Below are 20,685 nucleotides of genomic sequence, written 5' to 3' on the forward strand. Positions count from 1 at the left end.
AATTGGCTCACGGTTCTGCAGGCTGTACAGGAAACATGATGCTGATATCTGTTTGGCTTCTGGGAAGGCCTCAGGAAACTTACAATCATGGCAGAAGGTAAAGGGAGAGCCAGCACTTCACATGGCCAAAGCAGGAGCAAAAGAGAGACTGGGGTGGTACCACACACTTTAAAATAACAAGATCTCATAAGAACTCACTATCGTGACACCACCAACCAAGGAGGGATGGTGTTAAACTATGAGAAACCACCCACATGATCCAATCACCTCCTACCAACTTTGGGGATTATATTTCACTATGAGAGTTGGGTGGGGACACAGATACAAGCTATATCAACATAAACGATGTCTATCACTCATTCATGAAATAATGACATTTTAAATTCATGATCAATGATACTTACCCATTTGTGAAAGAATGGTGTTTTATTGAGCATCTATGGAATGCCAAGCCCAGTGCAGAACCCTGAGATCTTCTGTGGCTTTATAATCCTCCTGACCCCACATGCCCTCAACAAGCTTGTGCCTTGCAGTTAGCAAAGCTGGGAATTTAATGGAGCATTCGTGACATCTTCCGCAAATGCTGATAATAATATTTTTATTAAGTAATAATGACCACTTGTCGGGGGTTTACTGTATGTTCCAGCTTTCTATTGCTGCATAACAAACCACTCCAAAACTCAGTGACATGAAACTACACTAAGTGGGTAAGAAATTTGGGCAGGGCACTACAGGGACAGCTTCACAACTGTTGTCCCTGCTCCACATTGACTGGGGCCTCAGCTGGGTGACTCGAATGTCTGGAGATGGCTGGGATGGCTTCCTTAGGACCATGTGCCTGGGGCCTTGGTTCTGAATGTTTCCTGGGCTCCTTGATTCTTCTGCAAGGTATATCTTCTGGAACTGAAATGAACGTTCTTCCTTGATATGTCCAGTGCTGGGCTGGAAGAACTGGAAAAGCCAGCCTCCTTTCTTTCTCCACACTGCCTGTCCATGTGGCTAACGGGGGCTTCTCCAGCACAGTGGTCTCTGGGTAGCTGGACTTCTCACGTGGCAGCTGGCTTCCTCAGAATGAGGGTTCCAATCGACTGGGCAGAAGCTGGAAGGTTTCTTAGGACCTAACCTTGGCTGTCTCAGAATATCAATTGCACCACATCTACATATCAGGCAAGTCACCAAGACGAGTCCATAATCAAAGGGAGAGAAATTAGACTTTACCCCTCAATGAAAGAGGCAAAAAAGAATTGGTGACTGTCTTTATTATACCATATTGTGCTGAGCGCTTTTCTTGCAGCATGGCTTTTTATCTTATGACAGCCCTATGAAGTACATGCAATGACTATTTCCATTTTATGGTAAAGAAATTGAGGCCTTGAGAGAAAAGAACTTCTCTCCAAACCCATAGTTAGCAATTGGTGGAGGCAGTAATGAAACAACATTTAATTTCCTTGAATTTTTAAAGCAAAATAGATAGCATTCTGCCTCTTTAGAATGGCTTCAGGGCAGACAGGGAAAAGTGAGTGGAGGTGAGAGGTGGGAATTGGGTTCTTATGGTAAGTCCTTGTAACCGCTCATAAGGAAGGATCTCGTCAAAGCACAAGCCCATCTTTGAGCTTGGACCAGAGAGAGGGTTGGGAGCTCTAGAGAAGAATGTCGGCAGCTATAAAATAAAGCAGCTGTGCCTCAGGGTATATGTGAACCACAGCTGGTAACCCCAGACTGGGATATTGATTTCTTCAAGGCAAATGAAAGAGAACATGTATGCCAATTTTTCTTTTTTCCTTTTTTTTTTTTTTTTTTTAACCTAAGAAAAATAGTGGCAAGTCTCTGGAACGACCCTAACAATCCCACATTCATGAAGTGGCTCAAACCAGCAGGACTCGTGTTTGGAATGGAAAGACCGGAGCTGAGGAAAAGGAAAGTGGAATTTCTCTTTGGAGTTTTGAAGTCTCTCCTTAGCTTATGACTTTGAGTTGCTTGAAAAGCTTGAAGGAATTTCCACACTTAGCACACTTCCCGTGGCTGCCGGCCGCCTGGCTCCAAAGCACATTTTGTGAGGTTTCAGTGTGTTCTCATTCCTCAGCATTATAATGGATGCTGTCACTAGAGCTGGATCCTGGCCGTGTAAGGCAGGTCACCCGAAAAGGCTGACCAGGGCCCTGTTTCCTGACTGAATGCTTGGTTGATGGTATCTTGTCTGATTCATATCCTATTGGAAACGGTGTGAAACAGGGCCTGGAAGTAGATCTGGTTTGAATCAATCTGGCCTACACAGCCTTGCTTGACAGGCAACAGAGGCTGGACTGCTGGTTTTAAAAGAGAAATCCTAGTTTTAGAGAAGTTTTTTTCTTTTCCTTCAAAAGACTGAGAAACTTACCGATTTCTTTTGACTAACACAGTGCTGCACAAACATACAATGCTTTAAAAATTTCCTCTTTTGTTGTTTCACATATGCATTCACCAAATATTCATTTAGATGCCTGTTTTATGCCAGGTACTATACTAGTACCTGTTAGGAAGACAATCATGAGCAAAATAGACTTCATTCCTGCCCTCATGAAGATTACAGTCTAGTGGGGAAGATAGAAATTGAACAAACACCAAAACTAATATAAATAAGTGCTTGTAAATGAAAGATATAGGGTTCCAAGAGGGACAACATACAATAGGGGTTCTTGCTTAGATTGAGGAGCTCAGGATGCAAGAAAGAGACATTGAAACAGACGCCTGGTAGATAGATAGGAAATATGCAAGCAAAGAGCTTGGGGAAATGGTTCTGGACAGAGGGAACAGCAGAGGTGAGGCAAAGTGGGTTCAGGTGGGGCTCAAGAGACAGAGAGAGCCCAGATCATGCAGGACCTGATGGCCAAGAGCAAGATTTTGTGTTTTGAATTCTCCCTCCAATCAGTTTTGTTTAAAGCACTTTCTACTAGTGTCAACTGGATTGGATGCAACACACTATCACTGAGTGAATTATTGGGTTGGTGCAAAAGTAATTGCGGTTTTTGCCATTAATGGGTTGTGCCAGCCTTATAGATCCTGAAACAGCCAATTCAGAGCAAGGTTGCTGGCATTCTCCACTGAAGAGCTGGATTGGGGGTGGGGCCAATATTAAAGCACTAGCTTGGGAGAAAGATGGAATTTAAATGTCCATATATTACCCTATTTATTATTTTCATTGCCATTCTCCATTTGTATTTCCTTTTAATCAAAAATTACTGAGAACATCTTATATGCAAAATGCCTTGAAAGATTCAAAGAGTTCTGGGACACATCCTTTCTCTCCAGGAATTTATGTCTTAGTGGAAAAGCCAGCTCTGTGAATCACCCTACAAAACCACAGACTTATGCAGCAAAATGGACAGCATCTGAAATATCATTTGGTCCAGGTTCACAGACATATTCTCCAGGGTCACAGAGCTCTAGAGTAATTGTCTTTTAATTTTGTGGTTTTCATTTTGATTATAATCTAAAACGTATTTTACTGGTTATAAAGGAAAAAAAAAGATCCTCTTGTTTGCCCTGATGATTTACAATTGAGAGACATTTCAAGTCATAAGACTTTAGTTCCTTAAGTCACTGTTTGTCCAACTAGGATCCATGGAGTCTTCAGGGCCCACAGATGTATTTTCAGGAGTCTATTAAAGTTATTCTTCCCTTGAAATGTGTCCTTATATCACCAAGTCTGAGAAACTAACCTATTCCAACACGTCATTATCACAGACTTTTTTTTTTTTTTTTTAAAGACCAAGGCCTAGGAAGAGTAAGAATAAAATTCCTAAAACATTTTAGATTTCTTATATTAATTAGAAATCATCGTTTTCAACGTTTTTTTGAATTCTTTATCTCATTGCTTTCTTGTAAATATCCATGACCCACACACCCACACAAAATAGACAGTATTATTATCCTCATCATAGAGATAAAGAAATTGAGATTCGTAGCTGTTAAGTAACTTGCCCAAGTTCAACTAATAATAGTAAATGCAAACAGTGGCGTTGGAATGAAAACAATCTACTTTCCAGGCCAGTAGTCATGCCATTGTCCGAACTTTCTAGCATTTAGGGCAACAGATGTAACACATTAAAATCTGCAACCTCTGTTCCAAGAGTGTGTTTTGGTTTTATTTTACCAATGAGACACAAATTCCTCATTTGGTCATAGTCATTCCATGATATCTTAATGATTTCCTCTGCTTAACTTTGGTGGTTTAAAAATGTCTACAAATTCTTTGATTGCTCCCATGAAGGAGGTCTATATATCCTCCCCTTGAATCTGGCTGACTAATAGCATGTGGTAGGGGTGACTCTATGTGAATGTTGAGGTTGAGTCATAAAAGGTGATCCAGCTTCCACCTGGTCCTCATGAGATGCTCCCTCTTGGAACTCAGCCACTAAGCTATGAGGAAGCCCTGGCCACATGGACAGGCCATGTGTAGGTGCTCAGCTGACACCTCCAGTTGGGGTCTCAGCCAATAGCCAGCATCAACCCAAGACCTATGAGTGAAAAAGGTTTTGAGATGACTCCAGCTTTAGCAACCATTGAACTACATGAGAAAGCCTGTGTGAGAACCATCTAGCTGAGCGTAGAACCTAGAGAGACAGTGTAACAACTTTTAAACCACCAAGCTTTGGGCTGATTTGTTAGGCAGCAACAATGACTGGAATGCTGGCTGGGCACCTTGCATTGGGTGATTTCATCAGTGTTTCTCCCAAAAGGCATCATGGTCTGCACTGTACTAGGAGCTTTCAGCTTGAAGAGAGATTCCTGGTCTCCCTAAAGGGGACCAGAGGCTGAGCACAATTATGGCTTGATTATCCCTAACATTTCTGTTCCTCTGACTTATATGTTCTCTTTTTCATCAGAAAACACTGCAATTGACTGCAGCTCAGTGCTGCTTCTGTAAACAGGGAATCATCCACCGTAAGGTAAAAATACCATGCTCCTGAGAGTTCCTTCTGACGAGATATCTCCCTTTGCTAATGCTGAAATAGATTCCCTCCCAGATCTAGGAACTGGTGAGCCAGCTGCCCTGAGGGAATGGAGGGACTAGGCAGCCAGAAGGAAAATCATCGGCAGTGAACATCTTCAGGGCAGGGAGAAGATGTCTTCATCTCTGGCCCAGTCCCCAGCATAGATGTATTTGGGTTTTCTAAATGAATGAATGAAGTCAAAGTAGCAATAGATTCACCTGATCAAACTTAATTCATTTGCGACTCACTAGCGCATGAATGAATAATCAAGGTACATACTCATTCATAAAGGAAAAATTCTCCCTGTCCTCACAAAAGGTGGAGAGTGTAGGGGAAAGTTACTTGGAATTGGAATAAGTCAATGAGTGAGCAGAAGACTTTCAAAATGAAATGCTTAACAGAGAAAGAGAATAAACCTAATTTGGCAGAATTAAGCCTATAGTCATTAAAATGTCATGCCACTTAAAAGTGAGAGCTAAAATGTTGTCATGAAAGGGTTGCATGTTGTCTGCAGAGATCTCGCTTACAGAAAGCATGGGTACTGCCTGCATCATTGTAGGTATCAGGAAAGCCTCACCCCATGAGCTACTGCAAATGGCCACACAGGCTGAGTACCATACACCTCCAGTGGGCACCATTCACAAAAGCTGGGAGCTTCTCCAGAATTTAAAAGCTAATTTAAAAGAATTCATCCCTAGCAAGCATCTATTACATTCACAGTTTTTATGGTAGGGATTTGAACACAGCATCAAGAAGTGATCTGATTGGGAAGATGGTCACACAGGTTAATAATAAGTGTTATGGGAGCAAAGCACACATCTAACTCTACCAAACGAAGTGTAGGAAAGTCCACCAAAGATGTGGCTTTTAAGTAGAACTTGCCAGGAAGAGGAGTATGGGAAAAGTCTTCTGGATATAAGCAGCACAGCATGCAAAGTGTTGTGAGTGTAGAGGAGCAAGGCATGTCTGTGGGGAGGACTAGTGGGGAATGAACCAGAAGAACTTAAGCAGAGACTTGACTGTAAAGGATCTTGGGATGCTAAGGAGTTTGGCCCTGACCTTCCAGATGTATTCTCTATTAATCAGGGGAGAAATTGCTAAGCCCGGAGAAAGCAGCCATAAACATGCTCCATACAGCATGGAGCCTGAGAGCCATGAGGTAGACCAGTCCTTGCCCTCTGTCTTGTTGAGGCCTAAAAGGTAGGAGATGTCTGTACATGCAGAAGCCTTTAGCCACAGTAATGTGGGATGTCCCACAAAGACAAGTTTCCTAATCCCTTGTATCCCATAGTCAGTAAGATCAGGAGTGGGAATAAACCAAAGGCCTCAGAGACTGAGGTGTGTTTGTGTGTGGCAGTAGTTGTTGGTTTTGTACGCAGGCAGGAGGGAACATCCTGGGCCATTAGAAGCTTAAAGATATTTGACAGTCTGGTCAAGGGTCTCTGATGGCTAATTGAACTTGGTTCAACGCAGGGAATGCAGAAGCCCTCTTTACCTACTACAGAGTTCTGCAATGGGCTCACCTAACCCAAGATTTTTAAACATATACTTTGGGACATCTTTGAAGACAAGACAAGCACACTTTTGTAAGAATAATACTAATCTCAATAATAAAAATAATATCAGTTATTAAATGTTGTGTCCTTCCAAAATTCATATACTGAAATAAGGTTTAATCTCGAATGTGGCTGTATTTAGAGATGGGAACTTTAAGGAAATAATTACGACTAAATGAAGTCATAAGGGGTGGGACCCTGATCCAATAGGATTAGTGTCCTTATAAGAAGAGCGAGATCACTCTGTCTGGGCACAAACACAACAAGGAACATAGCTGAGATGATGTCTGTCTGCCAGCCAGGAAGCCCTCACCAAGAATTAAATTTGTCAACACCTTTATCTGGGACTTCTAGCCTCCAGAACTGTAAGAAAATAAATATCTGTTGTCTAAGCCACTGAGTCTGTGGTATTTTGTTATGGCAACCCAAGCTAATAAAAATAGCAAGAATAGTTAACATTTATGGAGCACTTATTATGGGCAAGTCATTGTTATAAGTGCTAGTGATAAGTGCTTCATACTTATTAACTGTGTTAATGGTAGGCACCATTATCTCCTTTTTTTTTTTTTTTTTTTTTTTTGAGACAGGGTCTTACTCTGTCACCTAGGCTGGAGTGCAGTGGTATGACATCGGCTTACTGTAGCCTCCAACTCCCGGGTTCAAGTGATTTTCCTTCCTCAGCAACCCCAGTAGCTGGGACTACAGGCGTACACCATGACACCCGGCTAATTTTTGTATTTTTAGTAGAGATGAGGCACCATGTCGCCCAGGCTGGTCACGAACTCTTGAGCTCATGTGATCCACCCTCTTTGGCCTCCCAAAGTGCTGGGATTACAGGCATGAGCAATCGCGTTTGGCTCGTTATCTCCATTTTACATTTGAGTAAACTGAGGTTTAGTAAGTCACCTGAGGCAATGCAGCTAATGTGTGGTAGAGGTGAAATTCAAACCCAGCAAAGCGCCCCAGAGAGCCTTCTCAGCATTTACACTGCTGGCCATTGAGATATTCATTGGAAAGTTCTGTGTGCTGAGTAGAGCTTCTCACTGAGCAGGGACCCAGAACCTTGGCCAGTTCTCTGCCAGTCAACTTATTTAGGCCAGGGTCAAAAGGCCTCATTCTCCCTGCATGTCCCCCTGCTGGGTGGCTTGATTTTTCCTCAGAGGGGCTGGAACCCTTCCACAGATATCACTAGAGTCCCAGGACCATTCCTGCCTTCTTTTTCCCATAAAGAGCAAGCATTATTCAGCCACCCTACCCTTGCCTGCACATTGAGATGGGAACTGAGAGTTGTAAAAAAGCTTTGAAGAACCACAGAAATAATTTTTTTTTTCCTAATCATTTTGGATCCATTTGCTCATTACCCATTTGAGAAAAACCTTGCAGAAAAGCAATTTCCTAATATGGCACTTTGGATATACAATGTAAACATTTTTGTCCTGGGACAAATAGGCTTGAGATTTGTTAAACTCTCCAGAGACACATTTTTCTTTCTATTTTCTTTTCTGTGATGTGATATGACATTATAGGGTGTTGGGGATGGAGGGGAGTCTTGTGTACTTACGCATTTTCCCATTGATTCTCATGTTATTTCAATTGTACATTATTTTCCCAGAAAGATTGTCATAAACCATTTGGAATGGCCATGCTTTTAATGGGTGCTAAAGATTTTTCTCTCTAGCTTTGTCATCATTAATAGGCTCTCCAAGAGGTTCATTGTCCCATGGTGAATCAGTGGTGAAACTCCCAACCTCCCATTCCCTCATTGAGCCACATTTACCCGACAGCGAGTCTTTCTTTCTGGCCCTGGCTTGAATTTAAGCTTCAAGATGGAAAGATCTGGCAAAAATCTGACACTAAATAGCTTTGTCTTGTCACTTAGTATTAAGTATTCCTCTGCCCAATGAAGTGCAGGTTGACTTGAAGCCAAAAGCTTATCCTGTGTTCTAGGGGTCACCAAACTCCACACCAGGTCTCAGAGCAAGTTCCAAAGGCAGAGTCCTTCCATTCAGGCTTTTACATTCCTCACCAGGAGCCCCCAGGGCCAGTCCTGCAGGACAGTCATGCATATGGTTTCCAAGATCCCAACCCCCTCTAAAGCCACTCTCCACACATTTTTCTAAGCCTTTTCTGCAATTTTCTGCTGCTTTTCTTCTGTTATTTCCATCTCTTTTTCTTGCTACTACTTGGTGGAACCATTGTCAGAAATGCATTCCCCTATGCTAGCTCTGTCACTGTCTACATGAGCAGTCTCTGGCGATGCATTTCTGCAATCTTCTCTGTTGCATTTTTTGCTAAGTGAATGCCAGCAATCAGCTAGAAACTTAAGTGAATGGCTTAGATTGTAATTCCTACAGGTGGTGCCTGACATAAATCAAGGCCTCCCAAAGTGCTGGGATTACAGGCATGAATCATCACACCTGGCTGCTAAATAAATTTTAAAGAAAAGGATAGTCCTTGGGCACATCTTTGGCACCTTTACACAAATGTGTTATTTTCAGAGGAAACAAAAAAAAGACATAGTACAGTGTTTGTTAAGATTAATTCTAATACTTCTAATAGCAGTTAGGTATTGAGTAGTTATTAAAGATATATATATTAGGCTGGGCGCAGTGGCTCACAACTGTAATCCCAGCACTTTAGGGAGCCGAAGTGGATGGATCACTTGGGGTCAGAAGTTTGAGACCAGTCTGAACAACATGGCAAAATCCCATCTCCGCCAAAAATACAAAAATTAGCCAGCTGTGGGGACATGCCCTGTAATCCCAGCTACTCGGGAGGCTGAGGCAGGGGAATCAGTTGAACCCAGAAGGCAGAGGTTGCAGTGAGCTGAGATCATACCACTGCACTCCAGCCTGGGCGACAGAGTGAGACTTTTTCTCAAAAAATAGATAAATAAAAATTTATATATATATATATATATGTATATATACATATGTGTATAATTTCATTTCATATTCTTAGTTTAACTCCACAGCAACCCAACAAAGGAAGTTGCGTAATTAGCACCATTTACAAACGCAGAGAAAGGTTAAGGACCTTTCCAAGATCATAGACCTAGGAAGGTTGTATGGAAAAAGGACATTGAATAACCAAAGATATTAAGACTTCTCAATCAAATGATGCCAAGCAAAAATTATGAAGCGAAAAGGGCCTGAATGGCAGAAGAGTTTGAGGGTGAGGCCAGCCAGAAAAGATAGAAGGAATAGGGTAGGAGCTTAGGATGGGGCAGTTGGAAGCATGTGGAGCCCATACTCTTCAACTCCCCCTACCCCATCTACCACCATATTGAGTCATCTTTGAAGATTGGTGACAACTGTGAAGTGGGCCAGAATGAGCTGGTGGGCCACAGTGCCACCTAAGCATTCATGGAGGGTATAGAGGGAAAACCACCATAATTCTCTTGCACTGGGTGACTCCCAGTTCCTACTGGACCTCTGGTTTCTCTTTCCTCTGAAATGCTAGCTCAGCCCCTTACCCTGGGTTAGCCCAGGCTTTCAGTAGCATTGATAAATGGCCCAGTGTGGAGACAAAGGCTTCTACAAAGCCCCTCCCTACTGAACCTTCTGGTAGGCCATACTGATTTGGCTCTCAACTCATCCCAGAGAGCTGGCCAGGAATCACTCTGTCCACCAGCCTATACCAGCTGTTCCCGACCAGCTCTAACCTCTTTTGAATCATCAGGAGGACCATTAGGTGAGCTCTGTGAAAGTATGAGGGAGTAGTGAGAGCTTCCTGTAAAAATTCAGTAAGGAAGACAACCTGGATAAGCAAGAGAGTGTTGCCCTAGGAGTACAAGATGGTGAGAAAGCCCACACAGGCAGCTTCTTGGTTCCCTACAGAGATGATGGGAGGGACTCAGGTCTTCCAACCTAGCCAGTGACATTTCCCCTATCAGCCTCATCTTGAGAAAAGTTCCTCTTATTTTTCATGGGTGCCAAAATAGGAAAGCAAAAACATTTGCATTTCAAAAGTGCAATGTAAGGCAATTCTTAAACCAAAGATATAAATTTCTATCAATAAAATTAAATTTCTGTCTGCCGGTCTGTTATTGCATCATGAGAAAATAGCTGGATGGATTGTCACTATGTGCAGAGACTATGTTTAGGATGATCTGAGTTACAGCTAGACTATGAAGCATGCACCAAATTCTTCAGGGAGAGGTCAGAAGTCATCCTCTAGAGAATTTGCAGGCCTTGATTTGCAATCAAGCTCTTTTCACAGCAGCAGTTCCATGTAGCTGAGTTCCATGGTGGATAGCCAGGGATTCATTTATTTAACTGCAGCAATAAATCCTAAGCAGTCCTTAGGGAAGCCAGCCACTCACAAATAGTAGAATATCAGCCACTGGGTGAGGAGGCTGGTGCTGAGAGGGGCTTCCTAGTAGCCCCCAACCACAGAAAATGAGAAACTTTCCAGCTCATCCACTGCTTCAGACTCCTCTTTACTTCTCCTATGGCCATTGGGCTTCAGTGGGAAAACAGAACAAGAGTTGGATGCTTGCTAGACACCCCAACACATGCCATTTAGGGGTAGGAGGAAGGGAGACTGGGAGAGGAATGCAGGAAGTAGAGGTCACATGAAATTATGGCTGCTCCAAAGGGGACACAGTATTCAAGGCATCACGGGAAGTATAGGAGCACAGATCCTCAGCCAGAGTCCCTCTCCTCCCAGCCTCACGGACTCTGGTCGGGCAGCCTGGGGGCTAACTGGTCTGCAGAGAGTTGGATAGTCAGTGAAAGCACTCTGCTCTCCTCCCACAGCCTGCCTCCAGGTAAATGTGTGTATTTAACTAAACCACTACCACAAAGGCTCATGAAATTTTCCTGGAAGCCAGTTAAAGCAAGGAGAGTCACAGTAGTAGATAGAATTAAGCCATGTACCAATTCTTTTTGGCTTACAAGTGCCGGAATTGCTTGTTTATACATTAAGAGCAAAAAAAAAAAAAAAAAAAAAGACTGTAGTCTTTTCTCTTAATTGCTGTAATTATACTTGTGCCACCCACAAGAGAGGCCGTTGATCTCATTTCTAAAGGGCAATTGTTGTAGCCTGGCTCGTCTGAGAGCTTTACAAGGTTTTTCTCATTTTCTGATTACCACTGGCCTATTGAGCTGCCAGTAGAAATTTATTTTCTCCCTGGTGCATTTCTCCCTCCCCACACCACCACACCACCCCCCCATCACGCCTTTCTCTCTCTCTCTCTCTCTCTCTCTCTCTCTCTTTCTCTCTCTCTTTCCCTCCCTCCTCCTCTCTCTGCTGCTGCTGCTGGGTAGTTACCAGGAAGAGCTCACTTCCTCCTTCCTCGGGATCAAAAGGGATTGCAATTTCTGTGATCAATTGTGTGTGGTTAGACATTCTCAGAATATCCTGAATGTGGAAGTACTCAAAAGCCCATAATCTGGATAATAGTGGTCTGTACTGGCCACATCCCTTAGGAAAGGCTCGAGAAAACTGGGTCAAAAAATTTATAAACAGTTTTTGGCTCATGTGCATTCTACGTTGAATTGGGCGAAGCATTTCCTTCGGGCTACCCGATACACAGCAATCTGAAGTATCATTGTGGCCTTCTACGCTTATCCTTGGAAGTCCTGCCTGGGTCCTTTCCCTGTGTAATCGTGAAGGAATGCTGTTCCAAAGACATAGGGTCAGAAGGGCGCAATAAATCAATCCAGATACACCCCTAATGAATGGCAAATTAAACAGCATTTGTTTTAAGTTCATAGGTCCTCTTGGAAGATGCCTTTTTAGTGCAAGTAAAATTCCTGGGTTGCAGGTATGAAAGGCTATGGGAGTGGGATGTGGAGGGCTCATAGTCTCTGGGTGGAGGGCTCATAGTCTCTGGGTCGTTTTAGCCACAGTTTTTAAAAGTGCCAAAAATATCGCCAAAGTTAGTTTGCCCGGCTAACTCTGAATGTGCAGTGCTTTCTGCAGCCCTTACCCTGAAACGGAATTGTCTGATTGCTGTAGATTCTGGAGCGACCCAGACTCTTGCTCATTGGGTTCCCCCCTTGCTCATTCAGGTGGTGCTGCTGGGCTGGATAGGTGTTTTTGAGAATCTGCCATCCTCAAGGCTGCAAAGATGGAGCTAAAACAAATCTTCCAGTCACATACAATTCTAGCAAAATCACGGAGACATGGCCTGTGGCATTGAGAAGATTAAATTACCGAGCCCGCTGTGCCCCCTCCCCCAAGTAACTGGAATAAACTTGTTAGAGCTGCATCAGAAAGAACAGAATAGCCTTTAGTCTTCCACAGCCCCTAAGCATTTTGGTAATAAATAATAAAAGGTATTTATTACATGTTACAGTGACATTGTGGAATTCAAATGCAGTTAGCCATAACATTTTCTTCCTCAAATGTTAAAAAGAAAGAAAAAAGAATTAGGAGTGGAGAGGCAGGACAGCGGGAGCAGGGGCTTTAAAACCTGAGGAATGTGGTAAAGAGAGCCTTGTGTGTTTTTTATAGTCGTAGAATGGGGGTAGAAGGTAGGGGGAAAACATGGGCAGGAAGTCAGGGGATTAGGGCTGCAGGCCTGTCGGTGCCACTGTCTGACTTTGCTACCTTGAACAGGAGGACTACCCTCGCTCCATCGCAGCTTCGCAGTTATCATCAGATAAAAGGGTTGAGAGCCTTCCTGTTTTATCAGCTGTTTATTCAGTTCTCTCAAAAGACCTCTGTGTCAGGCTTCCCTGAAGTTCATTCTTCTTCTTCTTCTTCTTCTTCTTTTTTTTTTTTTTTTTTGGAGACGGAGTCTCACTCTGTCGCCCAGGCTGGAGTGCGGTGGCGCGATCTCGGCTCACTGCAAGCTCCGCCTCCCGGGTTCACGCCATTCTCCTGCCTCAGCCTCCCGAGTAGCTGGGACTACAGGCGCCCGCCACCTCGCCCGGCTAATTTTTTTGCATTTTTAGTAGAGACGGGGTTTCACCGTGTTAGCCAGGATGGTTTTGATCCCTTACCTTGTGATCCGCTCGCCTCGGCCTCTCAAAGTGCTGGGATTACAGGCGTGAGCCACCGCGCCCGGCCGGTACACTCTTCTGAACCATGCTTCCTTTCAACCAAAAGGGGCCGAGCTCAGTCTGAGTAATGGGCAAGGGATGAAGAAACAGGCCCTGTGTTTCCCTTGCCTCAATTTACTGTGCTGTGGATTGGACAGCAAAGTCTTCCCTAGACTGACTCCCCACAACGCTGCAGGAAGCATCTGGCCACAGAGGATAGTGGCTAAAAGCATAAGCTTGGAGTCACGTTTTTGGCTTGGGTTCTAGCCCCGGTCACCTGTAACCGTATGTTCCATTACACTGGGACCTTGAGCAACTTGTTTAATGCCTCTGAGCTACAGAGTCCTTATTTGGAAAATGGTATATCTAAAAATGAATGACAGGACCTAGCATAGTCCTTGACACATACACTCTCAATTAATGGTAGCCAAAGAAATGAGCAATAATAAAAATGTTTCCTAGGCCTTAGTCTTATACTAGTAACTAAGGGTAAATGATGACTGGGAGCAGGGAAGAAGAGTGCCTTATTTGTATGCAGGAGCCTCTGGCAAGCACACATGAGCTGTTCTAGGTGCTGGCTGGGGAGGTACCACAGCACATCTTAGGAACCATGCCTGCATTTAAGGAAGGACCGCAAAGGCAAGAAGCAGGAATGAGAGACCTCTTGGAAAAAAAGATGTGGATTTTACATTCACTCACTCATTTATCTAGCACTGAGGAGCTATTGCAGTTGTGGCTTTTGGTTACTTGTTCATGTGTTAGACCTTTGCTAGCAGGATAACAGAGATGAATGGCACCATCCTTGCCCTCAGGAAAGTGACAGTCTACAGTGCTAAAAGCAAACTGGCAGTGACAATAGAAGATACTAAGTCTGAGGAATGTAAGCACAGGGAGCACGGGAGGTGGGGTGACTGTTCTGATTTGTCCAGGACTATCTTGATTTTAACACTAAAAGCCCACATTCCAGGAAGTCCCTCTGTCCCAAGCAAACAGACAGTTGGTCACCCTAGTGGGAGGAGCCAGAGGAGCGGCAGCACCTGAACTAATCTTGCCAAGTCAGAGAGGGCTTCCTGGCAGAAGGGATGGCCTACAAGGAAAGTAGGAATTAGCCAGGCAAGGATGTTGATGAATTGGAGGTGGAGTGGGTCTTATAGAAAGAATCCCATATGCAAAAACCTAAAGGCAGGCGAGACAGTGAGGAAGTGGGGAACCCTGGGGAGAGAAGGTGGAAGGCCTTTCTTTGCTCTGGACAGTCATTGCCCTCCAAATGTGTTCCTCTTCTCCTTGATCTCTCCTCTGACTCCTGTTGATTGAGAATGTAGATCTGCAAAACTGTGGGAGATGCTGTCTAGGCAACTCTCACATTAGCAGGGAGAAAAGAAGGCGAATTTTTCTCAAGATCCCTTTCAAGTCTTTGATTCTAAACCAAGAATCCATACCATAAGGCCATCCATCAGGGAGGTGTTCACTCTGTGTATAAGATAAATAGCCTACACCTTCCCTATGTATTTCAGCCACCTTGAAGAGTGACACAAGTCATCACACAGTTGATTTGCCAGCAATGATGTGTCCATCACAAAGTGAACCAGCATGGATGTGTTTGCTGGACCACCACCAGCCAGCTGAGCCACCATGGAGATGCAAGTTTAATTATTTCGTTTTTCTAAGTGAGAAAAAAACCCCTTTTCTGGTGAGGCATCACACCCTTTCCCATTCTCACGAAGACCTAGAGAACCAGCTGGAGTCTGTTTTTTTCGCCATTATTCCCTAAATGTTTGCTGTAAAGAATGCTCTCTGATATGACTTGTTTCTGTCCTTTACAGAGCCTATTCTGTAAATAGTGAATCACTTTGGGAAAGGTGATTTCTAGATTGTTAATCCTTTAGCTATGTGTTTCATCCTCTAATATCAGGCTGGTGTAGACACACTGGGAAAAGAAATAAAAACTTAATGTCTTTTCTAAAGCCTCTCCCAGAGAAGAAAAGAACACGGGGAGGAAGGAGTCTTGACATCACTTAATAAAGCTTTATGAGTAACTCCTTTACTACCATAGATAACATTGCTAATGCATATTGCTCAATGAATGAAAATGTCCCAGGCTATACTTTACAACAGGCAGAAAACTTTGAGCTGTCTTGCCAATGCTTTATACTAAGTGCCAAATCCTTATTTCTTTCTTAGGCATTTATTGTAATAACATGAATCATGATGCATCACTCTGGTATTCGTGTGGCTGCTCAGTGTTAAGTCCCCAGGACCTCCATGGAGTTGACTTTATTTGGTTTTCCACTTCCGTTTCTGAGTGAGAGCTACATGAACTCAGACGTGAAGGCTCACAGGAGCTCAAGTGGGCGGCCCTTTCTGTTGCTGTTTTGGTCTGCCTGTACTCAGTGGTTGTGGTATGTGCAGACCTGAGCAGTTCAGGGGACATTCAGCTGGAACTATCCCCATTTCCTCTAGTTTCCATTAAAACAAGAGACTTAGGATGATGTTCAGGAATGCTCAGACAGTTGCAAACCTCTGGGGCACTTGGAAGAAATGTGGCTATTAATAGAATTTTTGAGCATTGACGTATATGTTTTCTAACTTCCCATACATAATCCTGAGAGTGGGGCTAGATGTTAAACCCTGGAAGTAGGGAGTTTCCAGAAAACCATTCAAGGTATCAGTATCAAGTTTTTGACTTGATGAAGTTTGGATGAGTGGCTTCTGTATATAAAGGTTAATAGTGCCTATTTCAAAGCCTAAATGGAATGCTGTGCTCATCTCCAACTTTGTGAATGTTCAATTGGCACAGTCAACTTATTCACTTTGAAAGTCTTAACCATGCTGGTGAACCAGCAGGAGTGCTGTTGGGAATATTCAACATAAGCAAAAAGGAAAGGTAATGAACATTGAGAGCAATTGAAAGGATGATCCAGTGAAAAATATGTGGCCTTACCTGAGTGTCTCAGCTGAGCATCAGTCCAGCAGAGCATCAATCACTTGCAGTGGCTGTGGCAAAGACAGTGATGGCTTATTCATTGATTTCTACAATAAATATTGTGCCTTCACTACATGCCACTTACTCTGCTAGGCACTGGAGATACCATTCTGGACAAAACCAGACGTGCTCCTGTCCTTCCAAGTCTAACAATTTGGCCCGAGAGACAGATATTAATCAAGTAGTCACAAAAAAATAAATAAAATGTCAACCTTGACAAGGAATTGGACAAGGTACTATGAAAGGCCTTGACCTAGCTGAGGATATAATGATTGGGCTGAGACTTAAAAGATGATAAGTAATTAACTAGGATACCACAGGAGGGAAGAGTGCTTCAGGCAGAGGGAACAGCTTGTGCATATGAAATTGAGTGGTTCACCCAGTCATAAAATTAATAACTGGTAGATTCAGAGATGGCTGAAGAGCTCTAGGGGTCTCAGTTAGGAGTTTTACTAGCCCTATCTAATAGACCTTTTGCATAGTTCTATAGCTATGCTGTTGGATACAGTAGCCATTAGTTATATGTGGCTATTAGCCCTTAAACTGTGTTTAGTGTGATGAGGAACTGAAATTTTATTTAATTTTAATTCATTTAAATATAAATAGCCAAATGTGGCTACCATATTGGAAAACACAGATCTGTATGAACCAAGTCCTGAACTAGCCCAAGCTACATAGGGCAGAGGATTATTAAAGAGGAGAGGAAATAAATTTTTTTTTCTGAGATAACAATAAGCACATTGACCCCGGGGCTTCATTCATTCACTCTCATTCAAAAACATAAATTTATTGGGTACTCACCATGTGCCAGGTACTAGGCTAGACCTGGAGCTTCTCTGATTAACAAGACCAATCTCCCACTCTTGAGGTGTTCAGAGTCTAATGAGAGCAGAAACACTCACAGTAGTAATAGCAATACATTGTGGTTGAATTGGCAGGACTTTGCTTTTTTAGGGTTGCTTACAATGGGAAGAACTGAGGGATCATTCTTCTCTAATCCAATACTAGGTATGCTCAACCCTATAGGTAAAGGTCATGGTTTCTAAATCCCAACTGCTCCATACTCCGAGGTCTTCAAATAAAGAGGGAGGGTTTTAATATAACACACTACACCCTTTAAAAAAAAAATCTCCCAAATTCAGTATACCAGCATAAAAAAAGAGGTGGATTTGCTTTTCATACAGGCCTTGCATGCCTCTTCATATGTAGGGCATCTATTGCTGAGTTTGGGGAAGTTGGGCCCCACCAGTTGAAATTCTTCATAAATAGGTCATGAGACTTTTACTCAAGGATCCGGGAAGTGACATCAAATTTTAGTCAGAGCCAAGCTGTATTTTCACGGGACTTTCAGGCATTGGCTTTTGCTTCTCACACAGGCTAAAAGGGAGCTAATAACTTTTACATGTTTTCTAAAAGCACTTTCTCACAAGCAGTGGCTGTTCAAACACTTCAAACACTTAAACCTTCCTGCTATTACACACAGAATGCCAACAGTTATTACATCATTGTAAAAAACACTTCCTGATACTCAATTATACTCATTATGCCTAAATATTTAATTCCTGCCAATACCCAATTTAAATCGTCACTTCAAAATAATTTGTTTCCGATTATTGGGATCTACTAAATTACCTCCTTAAACCTATCACCTGAAAAAACATTACATGCCAGGGAGAATAAAGAGACCTTCCCCATTACAAACTCAGGACACTTGCCCAGGGAGCTTCTCCTTATGGCACACTGGTTTCTACAGTGTGTTCTGGCTTACAGCTTGTCCCTCCATCTTGAAGACCCAAGGAGGAAGAACCCAGATGGTGTGCCCCACTGACCTCGTCTGTCAACAATGACTGTTCAGCAAAATTAGTGGGTGTGGGGTGTGGAGTAAAAAATACAGAAGCAGAGGCCTACTCAAAATACACTTAATGAGAACCATCTAGGGGGACTGGAAATCCATATTTTTAAAAAATATCTCAAGGGATTCACAAATGATTGGTTAACAGACTAGAAAATACTATTGTATTCAATTAGTGTATTTTACCATTACATTTATGACATAATTTTCAGTGTGAAGTTTGTCAGTGAAGTTTTCCTCTGAATTAGACAAGTACCTCAGACTTCTTAATACCAAAGTGACTCTCCCTCATCTGTATTATTGCCGATAGGGCATTGCATTTCTACCAACAATACTAACCTAAATTTCTCCATATGTTTCTTTTTTCATCAATGCTTCTTGCACTTCATTTGTTTTTTCTGGGTTAAATTTTGCTCCTGCTAAAGTATATCCTTTGGTATTTCTTTCCATGAAGGCCTTAGTAGTAAACATTTTTAGTTTTTGGAAGTCTGAACATATCTTTATTTTTATGTCATTTAAGAGTGAAACTTTAACAGGATATAAAAAGCTAAAATAATAATCGTATCCCATAAGCACAGAGAAGATATTATTCCATTGTCTTCTGGAATCCATTGTTGCTTATGAGAAGTCATCTGTTAATAATCTAATTATCTTTGCTTTAAAGGTAATTTGTCTTTTCTTTCTGGTAAATTTATCTTTATTTTCATGTAGTGTGGTTTCAATGATATGTGTTTAGGTTCAGATTTGTGCTTAATTATCATTTTTGGATTCCATGTTCTTTTTCAACTTAAGGATTTATAATTTTCTTTAATTTTGAAAATATTTCTACCATTGTCTTCAAATAATACCTCTTGCCCACATGTTGGGTTGTTCATTGTATCTCCATGTCTTTTTATCTTCTCTTTTATATGCTTAATGTCTTTATCTTTTTGAAAAGTGTTTCCCTGAGGGAAAATTAGTAAATTAGAGGTAAATGTCAGGAGGTCACTTTGCTGTTTCACTCATATATTCAGGCTCTAAAGTATTTTTAGTGACTATATTTTTCATTACTAGAACCTATATTTGCCATTAAAAAAAAATTCTCACTTTTTTTTCCAAGAACTTTTGCACATTTCTTTCTTTTTCTCATGAATATTTTTTAAATGCATATTAAAAATCTCTTTCAGATTTCTCAACTATTTCTATTCTTGTGCATTTGCTCAGTCTTTCATGGAAGTTTATTATGTACTTGTGAGCTCATCTTCAGGGAGAGTTATTTTTATAGGGGGCATCTCTTTGAAGAGGTACAAAGTTTGCTTGTGGACCAGTTTTTATGTTAATTTCTCATTCTTGTATTATATAGGTAGCATTAATTTGGAACCTGCCATTGGACAGGGTGGTCTTGGGGTTTCTGTTTCTCATAAGTGACTTTCCCCTCTTCTGCAGTTCCACATACCTGACCTGGTGGATAGAGTTTTCCTAGTGTTTTATCAAGACAGAACTTCCCAGCACCTAGATTTAGGCAGAATTTAGGATCTAGCTTTACAGCACACATAGTGCTTTCGACATAAGTCCTGCATAGCTGATACTTCCCTAAGCCCTAGGAGTATTCCACTTCCAAGATGTCTGTAAGAAATTTTATTTTCAACTTCCGTTTTGAGCTCTTTGAGTAATGATTAAAAGCGTAGAATCTAGATTCTGACCACTTGGAATTAAAATAAACAGCTCTGCCACTTACTAGCTGTATAACTTTGGGGAAGTTGCTGAATCTCTCCATGCCTTAGTTTTCTCAGCTATAAAACTGTGACAATAACTTTCTCATGGAGTTATGGGGATCAAATAAGTTAATATAGGTGAAATACTGAGGATGGTGCCTGACACATAGCAAGCATTAAATATATGTTTGCCATCATAATCTTACTTTCAGCTTGCCTACATATTAAACTTTTTTGTTAATATATTATATATATAGGCATATGTTAACATATATTTTAATAGATATAATTTTGTTAAATATATTTTATTAGGTTATATATGTGTCCTATATATAGGTATATATTAACACATATTTTAATATACATAATTTTGTTAAATGTATTTTATTATGTTATATGTGTGTCATATATTTTCTTTCGTAATTTGAAAAATATGTTTTATATATGGATAGCATAAGATTTTCATTCTGTTTTAGAAATATGGCCTTTCTAAAGTGAGGGCACAGTGGTAACAAGCAGGATATGGGAAGCTTATATTATATTCAGTTGCTATATGCAGGATTTGGGGCCTCTGACTTCTCAATGGTTGAATTCTTTTTTCCTCATTAAAGGCTTGGCTGGGCTCTGCTATCCTT

At 41.8% G+C, this 20,685-nt stretch overlaps 1 long non-coding RNA gene across 1 annotated transcript in view; it reads right to left on the reverse strand.

Moving 5' to 3' along the window:
• The window catches only part of LOC105537088, a 135,487-nt gene that overhangs the window by 22,222 nt on the left and 92,580 nt on the right, over positions 1 to 20,685 (reverse strand). Inside the window, exon 4 of the long non-coding RNA XR_001005669.1 lies at positions 17,306 to 17,383. This is a non-coding gene — a long non-coding RNA (uncharacterized LOC105537088). The remainder of the gene's footprint in view (positions 1 to 17,305; positions 17,384 to 20,685) is intronic.

Source organism: Mandrillus leucophaeus, unplaced genomic scaffold (assembly GCF_000951045.1).
Source record: "Mandrillus leucophaeus isolate KB7577 unplaced genomic scaffold, Mleu.le_1.0 Scaffold169, whole genome shotgun sequence".
Classification (NCBI taxonomy): Eukaryota; Metazoa; Chordata; class Mammalia; order Primates; family Cercopithecidae; genus Mandrillus; species Mandrillus leucophaeus.